Raw genomic sequence first — 15,163 nt, forward strand, 5'->3', positions numbered from 1 at the left:
ATTGGTGCAGGTAAAGTTTGCGATAACCCTCGCAAATAACCCTATTGGTGCAGGTAAATTTTGCGATAACCCTCGCAAATAACCCTATTGGTGCAGGTAAATTTTGCGATAACCCTCGCAAATAACCCTATTGGTGCAGGTAAATTTTGCGATAACCCTCGCAAATAACCCTATTGGTGCAGGTAAATTTTGCGATAACCCTCGCAAATAACCCTATTGGTGCAGGTAAATTTTGCGATAATCCTCGCAAATGACCCTATTGGTGCAGGTGATTTTGCGATAACCCTCGCAAATGACCCTATTGGTGCAGGTGAGTTTGCGATAACCCTCGCAAATGACCCTATTGGTGCAGGTGAGTTTGCGATAACCCTCGCAAATGATCCTATTGGTGCAGGTGAGTTTGCTATGACCCTAGTAAAGGATCCTATTGGTGCAGGTGAGTTTGCGATAGCCCTCGCAAATGATCCTATTGGTGCATGTCCTTGCTATGTAAGACTCAGCCTTTAGCAGGACGGTTCTTTTCTCTCACGCTCGAGCAACAATATTTTCAAAAGGTTTCTCAAACGGGTTTATCACGTTAGTCCCTCAGCAGTGATCTTCTCTGAAACATCTTCAATAACAATCAAAGGTGTTATCTTTCTTTTCGGAATCACTAACATACTTCAATTAACATAACTAACAGTCATGCATCATTAAATAACATACCTCATTCATACATAATGCATATACATACATCACTCTCATTTATTTTGAGAAGTTCACTGCATCATACATCGCATGCATCATAACATTGCATAAAATTCAGGTTGCCTTTATAGGCCGTGCTACAACCAAGACACAGTGGTTCCTTTCAAAAGCGTTTGCTCCACACTCTGGAAAACGGTATTTACCTTGGATGGCATCTTTAAGCCCATTTCCTGCGGAATTCTTTCCCAACAAAGGCAAATTTCAGGGCATTTCAGTGTTCAATCATCTTCCACCTTTTAGATCACGATAGGCAGACGTGCCTATCTGCCTCTTCAGGTTTAAGAAGATTGAACAGGGGCAGCTGTCATACCCCAAAATTTGCCCGATCAGATCTATATCTTTTAATTCATCAAAGGGTCAAAATTAAGAGTCACGGGGTTTGACATTCCTATTGTCAAACCCGCCCTCTTATAAAATATCCTGAGAACGAAACGGGGTGCGATTAACAGGTGTTTCAAGGGTTTCATCATTTGTTAATATTATTTTTCTTTTACTAACATTTGCATTTTTGGGATTATTATTAGTAATTTTTATTACTTCTAACTATTAGTATTTAATATTATTAATTTTATTATTAATATTAATATTAATATTAGGTGATATTATTACTAACTATTTTATTAGGATTATCAAAGCTTAGTTGTCAATTATTGTTTTAGTCTGTAATTATTTAATTATTATTATATTAAGTAAATACAAAAAAAAATCATGGAAAAATAAAAAAAGGGCTTTGTTGTAAAAAAATAAATATAAAAAAGGAGCAAAAAAAAACGTGGAGAGAAAGCTAGAATATATAATTTGGACTAAAATAGAAGAGCTTGATATAGGAGATTTCAATCAAAGATTTTTCATCAAAATTATATGATTTGATTGGATTTGTTTCTTAAGATAGCTGACCTAATAAACTCTCCCATATATACTACGAAACCACAAGGAGAAGAGGGGGGAATTTTGGCCGCTGAGAATGGTACCCCAGAACTCAAAGAAACCGTGAAAATCAATGCCATAGCAGAAGGAGTTTGGGGAGAATTCGAGCGGTTTTAAGGATTAAATACATGACTATGATTTCCTCTGGGCTGAATCTGAAGATCGCAGACGCTCGAATTGCCCAGAATCATCCCCCACGCTCGCTCACGTTTGGATCCTCGGCCTTATGCTCGGTTACGCCCATGGAGGCATCATAAACAGGTTTTGGTTATGTAGTTGTGTTTAGATTGATGATAAGATTGTTTCTGCACATTTAATTCAATTCTTGTCGCGATTTGAACAATTCACCATTGATAGGGTTCATGTTCTTGATTTTAGGGAAATTGTTTAGGGTCAATTTTAGGTTGAATTAAGAGGTTTAATGGATTCGGGATGTGTCATATATTCAATCTGAGCTTTTAGTTGTGATTTATGGTGTTTGTATATGGAGTTTGAAGTTTGCAGATAAATGGCTATGGAAGTGAACTGTTGCTGTATCTTAGTGGTTGCGAGGAAGGAGAAGAAGCCAGCGCTATTTTTTTAATTTGAAATTCGTATTAGTTTGTTATATACACATGGTTTGCATACAAGAACAACTAAGGCGCGCAGCAGAGATGGAAGAGCGTTTTCTTGATAATCCCAGGGACGGGGGTTCGAGCCCCAGCAAACCCAATATAATTTTGATGATTTTCACATTTGGATCACATGTTCGCTGCCTGAGGGAGACCACCGTGTGTCTCCAAGCTTGAAGCCGTCAGATCTACCCATGGTCAGATCTAACGCCCATGAATAGGCAGATTCACCATACACTTTCAAAGAGGTGCCACATGCAATCGAAGCCAGGTTCTATGCAATTCCTTTGTTTTGTTTATTTGTTTTATTTATTTTATTATTTAGATTAAATAAAAACTACTTGTATTTAGTTTAATTAATTTATTTAAATTAGGAGTAAATAAAAATTAGGATTAGGGTTATGACCAGGGTTTAAAATTAGATTCCCCGATTATTCGATTATGTCGATTAATTTGATTAATTATTTTAATTATAACAAAAATCACAAAAAAAAACCCTAGAATAGTCTATGACTATTAGGGTTTGCCCAATTCCACTGCCCATTTGGCAAAGAACAATAATTCTTACTAATTCTCTCCTTGACCCGACTAAAGCTATTAGTCGTAGTAGACGAGAGATAAAGATAATAAAAACAATAAACTCTAACTTCCCCTTTAACGGATAAATGGCGGATGAATATCTATTTCATCCCGCCTTCGAATTAGTCGACTCTCTATGTCGTACTGATCAAATATCTGAATAAAGTAATAAAATAATTTAATTAATCCTTCATTTAATTCTCTCCTCGACCCGACTAAATCTATTAGTCGCATTAGACGAGAGATAAAAATAATAAAACATTAACCTTTTTTAATTCTCTTCTCGACCCGACTAAATCTATTAGTCGCATTAGACGAGGGATAAAAAATACATAAAATTCAAAACACATTGAATTTGCTGCCCGCGACGATCAATCTATCGATCTGAGTAACCAGCAATGCTCCTTAATCCGTTAGCTATACTGACCAAATCTATTGGTCATCGCATCTAACGGTGACATATCAAATCGGGGTTGTACGCCCAAATCTTAAAACACACATAAAACGCTCAAAATTCATCTCTTCAATTCTGCGATGTTCAAACTACGATAAGGTAATTCAAAATACCTTCGAACTTCGTATTTCAAAAACTACGACAGGCCATTCAAAAAGCCTCAAAACAACTTCAAACACCTCCATAATCAATTCTAAGGCGTACAATCCTGTGCCCGAACTACGTTGACTCTGATTCTCCATAAGGAGGTACGTAGGCACTTGGTAACAAGGCGAGCCCCCCTCCCTAAAATCTCAATTTTTCCCCTATTCACTTCCTTAGCTATAAAACCTAAATATTTTAGCCATAAACTTTTACTTTAGAGTCAAAGCCAATAGGAAAGGGTTGAGGGTGCCTAACACCTTCCCTCAACCTGATTATAATAACTTACCCCGATCTCTAAACTGCGTAGGGTTTCCTATTCGCCCTTCAGAATAGGTGGCGACTCTAAAAGCTAAATTTTTAGGGCAGGTTGCTACAGACTCCTCCACCTGGAAATAGTCTCTACCTAGCATGGTTAACCAGGGTTCAAGAACAAAAGAAATCAAGGTGGGAAGAACTGGAAATCTTCGACGCCATACAACTATCCAAAACTGGACATAGGGTTAATGTGTCGATGTTGCTAGCTTCCATATTTTTTTGGGAAGGTTCAACCAAAACCTTTCAACTGCCCCGTGGGGTGCTAACTCCCACTCTCTTTGACGTGGCTGCTATTACTGGGCTTTCGCCACTTGGGGAAATCTTAGACCCCACTCTTCCGACTGAACTGGAGTTTAATTTCCGCAATCCCGCCATAACAAAATACATCAATGACCATCATGACAAGATGAATGCTAAAGTCTCCGACTCGGAGCACATTGCTTTTCTGGCGTATTGGTTATATTATTTCTTATTCTGTCCGGGTTTTGTTCAAGTAGCAAAGGCATATGAAATTCTGGACTCAGACACGCGATGTCTTACAGGATGTCACGACATCACTATCTGAATGTTTTTAAGCAAATGAACAAAGTGTAAACAGAAAACAACACAGGAAAATTGTTAACCCAGTTCAGTGCAAACACACCTACATCTGGGGGCTACCAAGCCAGGGAGGAAGTCCACTATAAGTAATATCAATTCAAGGTAATACAACTCAATATTACGCCTTTCACTTAATATATACCCAATGCAACTTCAATCTAAACAACTTAGACCAGAGATCCTACTCACTCCCCCTCAATCACAGCAGTGATGAAGACCTAACAAACGAATGACTAAAGAAGACACTCTTCAAAAACACAACTTGATCTTGCTTAAAAGCTTTAATCAAGTACAATAGTACTCTTGCTTAAAAGCTTTGAGTACTTCTTACAACACAAAACAAAAACGCCTAGACCAAGACAATCATCATGATGATTGTTTGGCTTACAAGAAAGCTAACACAGAAAAACAGCAAACTTCTGGACGGCAAACCCTAAAAACAAAAAGAACGACATCCAGCAGCTTCTTCACTTGTTATAAATAACCTTGCAACAGCTGGGCCTTGGATCCAATATTAGTTTTAAACCTAATTAATACCATTTCCATAAAGTAAAGATCCTATGAATAACCATCGCATAAAGCTGTTCTGAAACAAACCACTATCCAAAAGTTTCCAAAAGAGGCGCGCAAAGTCTTAACAGATCAAACAACCATGCCGAGAACATAATAAAACACAGCAGCTTCGGATGTCATAACATCGGTCTTGACATCAGGTAAAAGCCTGCACAAGAAAAACTCCAAAACAATGCATGTCATGACACCAGGTTTGACATGATAAAGACACTATTTGTTTTACCAAAAAATACAGCCAATCAATAACATCTACAAACTCCCCCTTTGGCGAATTTTTGGCTAAAACAATAATAGATGATACCATCAGAGATTAGAGAACGCACAACAGCCAATAGAAACAAGAATCCAGAGAAATAAATTCTGTCAGCCAACAACAGAATCCAGAAAAATAAATTCTGTCAGCCAACAACATCCTGCTTGATTAATCATAGTACATCCAAGGAACCAAAAGTAACAAAGAGAAACAATTACAGCAAACAACCAGCAACAACCAAGTCATCATCTATCACTTTCACTTCTCCCCCTTTCTAGCCACAAAAGGAGCCAAACAACAGATAAAGATTTACACTTCAGAACCAGCAGTATCTTCAGTATCCTCCTTACTCATTTCCACTTCACTGGAACTACTAGTCCGGGCATCAGCATCCTTAACCTCCTCAGCCATCACTACCAACAATATGATCATCACCACCATCAGCAGAGTATACTTGACATTCAAGTGAGCGATAGTGCTGGTCGCACACCCAATTAATTGCTATAATCCTTCACAAAGACAAATGCCCAGTTTGCTTCTTAGATTTTCAAATTGATTTGCATCCAAGGCTTTTGTGAAAATATCAGCTAGTTGAAGGTTTGTAGCAACATGTTCCAAGACAATTGTTTTATCTTCAACAAGATCTCTAATGTAATGATGTCTAATATCAATGTGCTTGGTCCTGCTATGCTGAATGGGATTCTTTGAAATGTTGATGGCACTTAAATTGTCACAATATAATGTCATGACATCTTGTGTGACATTGTATTCTGTTAACATTTGTTTCATCCAAACAAGCTGAGAGCAACTACTTCCTGCTGCAATGTATTCTGCCTCTGCAGTGGACAGGGACACACAATTTTGTTTCTTGCTGAACCATGAAATAAGATTATTACCCAAGAAGAAACATCCTCCTGAAGTACTTTTTCTGTCATCAGCACTTCCTGCCCAGTCTGCATCACAATATCCAATGAGAATGGGTTCACACCCATGAGAGTAGAGCATTCCATAATCACAAGTACCATTCACATATTTCAGGATCCTCTTGACTTGATTGATATGGCTGGTTTTGGGTTCTGCTTGATACCTAGCACATACCCCAACAGCAAAGGCAATATCAGGTCTACTGGCTGTAAGATACAACAGACTTCCTATCATGCTTCTGTATAGACTTTGATCAACACTGGTTCCCTTTTCATCTTTGGACAGCTTCAAATGGGTAGGTGCTGGTGTCCTTTTGTGAGAAGCATTTTCCATTCCAAACTTTTTGACAATGTTTCTAGCATACTTGCTCTGAGAGAGAAAGATTGAGTCTTCCATTTGTTTGACTTGCAGCCCAAGAAAATAGGTTAATTCTCCAACTAGACTCATTTCAAATTCAGATTGCATCTGATCAACAAAATGTCTAGTCATCATGTCTGACATCCCACCAAATACAATATCATCCACATAGATTTGAGCTATCAGAATCTTCCCTCCTTCGTCTTTAACAAAAAGAGTTTTATCTATCCCTCCTTTCCTGTATCCATTGCTAGTAAGAAACTCAGTTAGTCTCTCATACCAAGCTCTAGGAGCTTGTTTCAGACCGTAAAGAGCTTTTCTTAATTTGTATACATGATCAGGGTGGTTTGGATCTGCAAAACCTTTAGGTTGTTCTACATAGACTTCCTCATTCAAATATCCATTCAAGAAAGCACTCTTCACATCCATCTGGTATAATTTGAATTTCAGAATACATGCAATCCCTAACAATAGTCTAATTGTCTCAAGTCTGGCAACAGGAGCAAAGGTTTCATCAAAGTCAATTCCTTCAACTTGGGTGTATCCTTGAGCAACTAGCCTTGCTTTGTTTCTGATAACAGTTCCCAGTTCATCTGACTTGTTCTTGTAAACCCATTTAGTTCCAATGACATTAGTACCTTAAGGTCTTGGTACCAGCTCCCATACTTCATTTCTTTCAAACTGACCTAGTTCTTCCTGCATGGCATTAATCCAGAACTCATCTGTTAATGCTTCCTTGACATTTTTAGGTTCAATTTTTGACACAAAACAAGAGTTTGAGACAACTTCTCTTGACCTTGTAATAACTCCACTGTTGAGATCTCCTATAATAAGATCTTTAGGATGATCTTTCTGAATTCTTATAGAGGGACTCTTGTTAGGGGGTTCAGTCTCAGCTTCTGTGATAGTGGGACTGCAATCATCTTCTCTTGTAGAACCTTCTGCTGTAAAATCCCAGAATGTTCCGACATCTTCTGTGACATCTGCTTGATTGTGAACATCATCAACCACAACATTTATGGATTCCATTATTATATGGTTCTTGAGTTGAATACTCTATAAGCTCTACTGTTTGTAGAGTAGCCCCGAAAGATTCCTTCATCACTCTTGGGATCCATCTTCCTCCTGTGATCTCTATCAGCAAGAATGTAACACTTACTACCAAACACATGGAAGTATTTGACAGTGGGTTTTCTTCCCTTCCAGATCTCATATAGGGTGGTAGAGGTTCCTTTTCTTAAGGTAACTCTATTATGGACATAACAAGCAGTATTCATGGCTTCAGCCCAGAAGTAGATAGGAAGATTCTTAGCATGGATCATGGCTCTTGCTGATTCTTGAATAGTTCTATTCTTTCTTTCAACAACCCCATTTTGCTGTGGAGTAATAGGGGAAGAGAATTCATGATGTATTCCTTCAGAGGAGCAGAATTCAGAAAACTTTTAATTCTCAAATTCCTTTCCATGATCACTTCTAATTCTCACAACACCATTTTCTTTTTCTCTTTGAATTCTTTGACCTAGGTCCTTGAAAACATCAAACACATCTGACTTTTCTCTGATGAAGTTTACCCAAGTGTACCTGGAGTAGTCATCCACAACCACATAAGCATATTTCTTTCCTCCAAGACTTTCTATTTGCATTGGTCCCATCAAGTCCATATGTAGAAGTTCAAGAACTCTGGAAGTAGTCAGATGTTTAACCTTTGGATGTGACATCCTGGTTTGTTTTCCTACCTGACATTCACCACATATTTTGCCTTCATCAATTTGTAGCTTAGGAATTCCTCTTACAGCTTCCAGAGAAATAATTCTTTTCATACCTCTTAGATGAAGGTGACCAAGTTTTTGGTGCCACAGCTTTGCTTCTTCTTCTTTAGAACAAACAGTAGAATAGCTTGATTCATGAGACACCCACAAGTAGCAGTTATCTTTGGATCTGACACCCCTCATTACGACTTCCTTTTCTTCATTAATAACCACACACTCAGCTTTGGTGAAGTTGACTTGGTATCCTTGGTTACAGAGTTGACTGATGCTTATGAGATTGGCAGTCAGGCCTTTGACCAACAAAACACCTTCTAAGTTTGGCACTCCTGAACAATCTAATTTTCCAACTCCTTTGATTTCTCCTTTAGCTCCATCACCAAAGGTTACATAACTTGTAGAATGACTCTTGATATCAACAAGCAGATTTTTGATTCCAGTCATGTGTCTGGAACATCCACTATCAAAATACCAGTCTTCTTTGGCTGAAACTCTAAGAGATGTATGGGCTATTAAAGCCATACTTTTAGGTTTCCATTGTTGCTTCTGGATGGGCATGATCTGCTTAGGTTTGTAAGAAGGAGTTTGATCTGGATATCCATATAGTCTGAAGCGAAAAGGCTTAATGTGTCCAAATCTTCCACAGTAATGACATCTCCATCTTTGAAACTTTCTCTTCATTTTACCTTTCTCGTGATGTTGAGTCACATGTTTTGACATCGGCTTCAACATCTCAGCTTCAGGTTTAGTTCTGCTACTATCTTGGACATATTTCTTTGCACCAATAAATCCTATACCAGACATATCTCTTGAACTTTTTCCAACCTGCAAGATCTCCTCCAACATATCCGTGCCACTGTTCAACATTTTTACAGATTTTGACATCTGATCAAGTTTGGATTGTAGCAGGATAATTTCACCATTCAGATCAGATATAGTTTCATTAAGCTCTTTGTTATTAGCTTCCAACTGGGCTATGTATTTCTTCTGCTTTTCACCTTGTTGACATACTTCAGCACTTCTGATACACAGCTTTCTGTAGGAAATTGCCAGTTCTTCAAAGGTTAGCTCATCTACACTAGCATCTTCATCAGAATTGCAAACTCCAGTAAGGGCTGTGACATGTTTGGCTGATTCTTCTTCAAAATCACTCTCAGAATCTTCATCAGACCAGGAAACTGACAATCCTTTCTTTTGTTTCTTGAGATAAGTAGGGCATTCAGCTCTAATATGTCCATACCCTTCACATCCATGACATTGGATCCCTTTGTTGTGGTTGTACTTTTCTTCTGGTTTAACTCCTCTGCCAGAGTCATAAGATCTATTGATGTCAGATGAGATGTTCTTGACATTAGGTCTTGACTTCTGATGCATCCTTCTCATAATTTTGTTGAATTGTTTACCAAGCATAGCTATAGATTCAGATACATTCTCTTCTCTACTTTCCTTAACTTCTTCTTGAGAGTTGGACACAAAAGCTATGCTTTTGTTCTTCTTTTCAGAATTTTCATTGATTCCCATCTCAAAGGTTTGAAGGGATCCAATTAACTCCTCTACCTTCATTTTGCTGATGTCCTATGCCTCTTCTATAGCTGTAACTTTCATATCAAATCTCTTAGGTAGGGATCTAAGGATTTTCCTCACCAACTTTTCATCAGACATTTTTTCTCCCAAAGCTCCTGAGGTATTAGCAATATCGAGTAAATTCATATGAAAATCCTTAATACTTTCATCATCCCTCATCCTTAGATTTTCAAATTTTGTAGTTAGCAGTTGAAGTCTTGACATCTTCACTTTGGAGGTGCCCTCATGAGTAGTCTTTAGGATATCCCAGACATCTTTGGCTAATTCACACTGGTGAACCAGTCTGAATATATTTTTGTCAATTCCATTGAATAAAGCATTTAGAGCTTTAGAGTTGCCAAGCGCCAATGCCTCTTCATCTTTGTCCCATTCTTCCTCTGGTTTAAGAGTTTTGTTGCCATCTTTATCAGTAATAACAGGATGTTCCCATCCTTTGTTCACAGCTCTCCATGCTTTGCTGTTCACAGATTTCAGAAAAGCCACCATGAGAGGTTTCCAATAATCATAATTAGAGCCATCCAGAATGGGTGGTCTCATTATAAATCCACCACCTTCTTTGTCCATCGAACCAGAAAATACTTTCCCTAGATCTCACCCAGTAAAAACAGGCAGGGTGCCTGCTCTGATGCCAATTGAAATTCTGGACTCAGACACGCGATGTCTTACAGGATGTCACGACATCACTATCTGAATGTTTTTAAGCAAATGAACAAAGTGTAAACAGAAAACAACACAGGAAAATTGTTAACCCAGTTCGGTGCAAACACACCTACATCTGGGGGCTACCAAGCCAGGGAGGAAGTCCACTATAAGTAATATCAATTCAAGGTAATACAACTCAATATTACGCCTTTCACTTAATATCTACCCAATGCAACTTCAATCTAAACAACTTAGACCAGAGATCCTACTCACTCCCCCTCAATCACAGCAGTGATGAAGACCTAACAAACGAATGACTAAAGAAGACACTCTTCAAAAACACAACTTGATCTTGCTTAAAAGCTTTAATCAAGTACAATAGTACTCTTGCTTAAAAGCTTTGAGTACTTCTTACAACACAAAACAAAAACGCCTAGACCAAGACAATCATCATGATGATTGTTTGGCTTACAAGAAAGCTAACACAGAAAAACAGCAAACTTCTGGACGGCAAACCCTAAAAACAAAAAGAACGACATCCAGCAGCTTCTTCACTTGTTATAAATAACCTTGCAACAGCTGGGCCTTGGATCCAATATTAGTTTTAAACCTAATTAATACCATTTCCATAAAGCAAAGATCCTATGAATAACCATCGCATAAAGCTGTTCTGAAACAAACCACTATCCAAAGTTTCCAAAAGAGGCGCGCAAAGTCTTAACAGATCAAACAACCATGCCGAGAACATAATAAAACACAGCAGCTTCGGATGTCATAACATCGGTCTTGACATCAGGTAAAAGCCTGCACAAGAAAAACTCCAAAACAATGCATGTCATGACACCAGGTTTGACATGATAAAGACACTATTTGTTTTACCAAAAAATACAGCCAATGAATAACATCTACAGCATATATTCCTCTGGCTATCCAGATTCATGAAGCTCGAAAGATCTCCCTGGAAAAGCTCTTACTAGCTTGTCTTTACCATTCTTTGGGTCAAGCTTCTCTAAAAGTAAATTTTTTGCATGCTACCCCAAAACAAATGTCTCTTTCAGGTCCCTTCTAGCTCTTACAACTCTGGCTCAACGCTACCTTTGAGCCACGTATAGGTTACACCATGTCACCAGCTCTGATGAGAGTGATGCACAATTGACGAATCGAAGGCATCAAACTGATTCTGCAAACTCCTTACGGAGATTCCAACAAAACAACATTTATGAGGTTTATTCAAATGTTTCTATATTCAAAAGTTTTCCTGGATAGCATGGCTCCTTTCTCTAACAGGTGTTTTGGCCCTGATTGGTTCAGAGCTATTTTCCCTGGAACAACACCCGCATCCCACGCTAGGTCGAATGATATTTGGTCAGCCTTCCTCACCCCAAATCTTCTTTCTTACCGAATCAAAGCAATAGGGAAATGTTATGGGTTTACGAGTTATCAACCCAATCTTGTGGCTCGACAATTTGGCTTTAGCCAATTTCTGCCAAGAAGCTTATGCAATTCTTCAACCGACATTTGCTGGTCAGGTAAACCATTCACAGCTCGCGATCATACGGATTGCTTGAAATTTCACAACAAACTGTTTCTCGAACTCCCAAAGTTCGCTTTCCAAGCCTCCTATCTTAAAACTGACGAATTCGACCAGTAGTGTGATGCGTCCGCAAGTGCACGGATATATCGAAGTAATATAAAAGATTATCAAACCACAGAGACCAAAGTCAACCTACTGTAATATATTGTTGCTTTGTAAAGCTAAGGCTAATGAATGTTTGATTAAGGGGAACCTAAGAACTAAAACTGAAATAAAACTAAGATTAAGATAAATATAGGAGAAGAGAGACCGGAATGTGATTCCGTGTATTTCGGGAACTCTGTAATGCGTTGGCTTATAAAAAATGTTAAAAACATATTTAGTAGAAAATATTAGCTTAAAGACTAAACCTCACACTCTCGTGGTTTTGAATAAAGTCACGCTCCTTAACCGTAGGATTCTGCTCTCGCTCGCCCACTTAAATCAAAGAACGTGTTTTGAAAACTAAACAAGTCCTAATTAATCATAAAGCGCTCTCGCTTTATTTAAGATTAATTCCTAGTTTTTACTATCTGGTTCGACCCCCACGCTCTCGCAGTGCCGGTTCGAACCTTAATAGATTTCTCACTCTTGTGACGAAATCGTGGTAAGTAACCTCTTACTCTCGTGACAAGGTTACCTAATTTAAGAATAAAAACTAAAGCCAAAACAGAATTTAATAATAATAATTTAAGCCAACAAAATAATTACTAAGTCCCGTCGGAGACGACGGTCCTCACATACCGGACTCAAAACAATTTAGTCGGACATAAAATTAAGCGTAAACAAATTAAATGTGTGGATTGAAATTAAGAAGGACATGGCAATTAAATTAGTGACGATAAATAAGAATAAATAAGAAAGCATAAAATAAAACCTGTAAATGATGAAATAAAAGGTACTGGAATTAACTTCTGAAATAATCTTCGCGTAATGAAAGGAAACAGAACCTAAATCTAATGGTGTGGTAGTTCCTCGATTTGAGAAACTACCACTTTTACATGGTAGAAAATCTTCCTAAAAACTAAACAAAGAAAAGTTCTGCCGAAAAGAGAAGAGATATCCCTACTGATGGAATGCTCCGTATTTATATTGATGCTTCCGCCTCTGGGTCGAGAAAATAATGGAGGAAATTTAGGTGGATTCGTCTCAGACTTGGTTCTGGAGAGAAATGAGGAAGGCTGGAAAATAGGAGGAAGTTAGGCGTGACGAGCGCTTCTGAGTGTGAGTGTGTGACTCACGTCACACACTAAAATAGCAAAGGTTGCCGACCGGCAGGAGGGGGAGCATGCCGACCGGCAGGGGCAGGAGTGTGCCGACCGGCAGGGGCTGCAGAGTGCCCCTTATCGCGGGCCAATTGGGCCTTTGGGCTTTGTACATATGCTTCTTTCTTCACCCCCTTATTTTCTTCTATACTTCCTATCTTTTTTACTTCATTTCTTTTCATTTTTACTCCTTTTCTCAAGCGAGCCTTGTAAACATTAAATTCCTGAAACACATTAAAATAGCAGCATAATACCAACATAAAGCAACTTAATTAAAATAAAACAGGGAAATAGTCTATGTAAATCAAGCCAAATATGTGATACATTTTCGTGTTATTAAATACCCCCACACTTAAACCATTGCTTGTCCTCAAGCAATCAACCAACACGGTAAAAGAAAATGATTAAGCATTTTTTATTTTAAAAACAAAGGCACAACACGACTCCTAATCATATGTGGATGCTAGGCTAATGTTAGATCGATAGGTACTAAATGTTCAAAACCAAGGACACCGAATCGACACAATGTTCAAAAACTCCCTCCTTATACAAACCAATTCGAATCATGCCATTATAACTCAACCTATATCTCTCATTTTTCTTTCACTCTTTTCATTCAAGCGCAATCACATTAAGCCCGTTATTCGTACACGCACATAGTAGGGGAAATCGGTTAGCGACTATGATCCTTTTTTTAGCACGGGGTTCTGGTTTTTAAGTGGTGCAGCCCCATTTTTCCCAACTGCAGTTGCGGGGGATCGGACTGTAGCCCACCCTACCAAGCTCAGTACCAGTGACCTCTGGGCCAACCAACAGCGGGTGCTAATTATTAAATTCTTATAGGCTTAACAACCGTTGGGCTAAATGACTGGGTGAGGGTCACCTAACTTAGAAGGTTATTTTTCAATTAAATCATTTATTTATTAAAAATAGGATCATTCACTTATATTCATCGACTCCCTACATAGTTTGTGCTTAAGATGGTGCCGACTACTAATATAAACTACTTAAGAGCTACTTTGAAAACTTGAGCCTAAGGTCTCGACATAATGGGCATCCAAATTGATCTCGCATAATGAGGGGGTTTAGGTTGTCAGGACGGTATTGATGTTGTTGAAACATCCCCAAGTCTTTATAACAAAGCCGAAAGTGTGACAACCTCTATACTTTCAGAGTGTGTATGCCATGCGTCAAAAAGAAAAAAATTGTTGGTGGTTAAATTTTTTAAAATTTTGGGGAAATTCAATAGCAACTAAAAAAATCACGTATAAAGACTCGACAACACAACTAGAAAACAATAAAGCGATAAATGAAAGCGGTAAAGTTCCTCCCCCACACTTAAACCAAACATTGTCCTCAATGTTTTGATAAAAGGTGGAAAAGGAAAGATAGAACCTGTGTGAATACTACTAGCGAGCTATCACGACCAAATCTGCTTTGCGTCCGGAGGAAATACCTTCTCTTATCATACTCATCAATTGTGTCACCACCAACAGCAACATCGTAGGAATGTGCGTGGAGACCCGTTCATATTTGAGATGATCGTCTATAGGTTTTTCGCCTAGATATGGTCGAGACATGACAGGCGATCCATATCTTTATTATCTGCAAGTTCAAACAATAAAAGGAAAACAATTAAATAGAAATCTCGTGGGTTGCCTCCCACGCAGTGCTTTGTTTAACGTCGATAGCTCGACGGCTCAAGAGTGCAAGCACTCATGGTGGTTCTCTCGAGAATGAATCCTCGGTTAAACTTTTAGTAATTGTCGTTTTCCATGGCCACTTATCGGGCCATCTCACATATCCCTCACCTTTTCTTTTCTTTCTTCTGTGGGGTGGTTCATTCTTT

The sequence above is a fragment of the Vicia villosa genome, linkage group LG7, assembly GCF_029867415.1.
Source record: "Vicia villosa cultivar HV-30 ecotype Madison, WI linkage group LG7, Vvil1.0, whole genome shotgun sequence".
Lineage (NCBI taxonomy): Eukaryota > Viridiplantae > Streptophyta > Magnoliopsida > Fabales > Fabaceae > Vicia > Vicia villosa.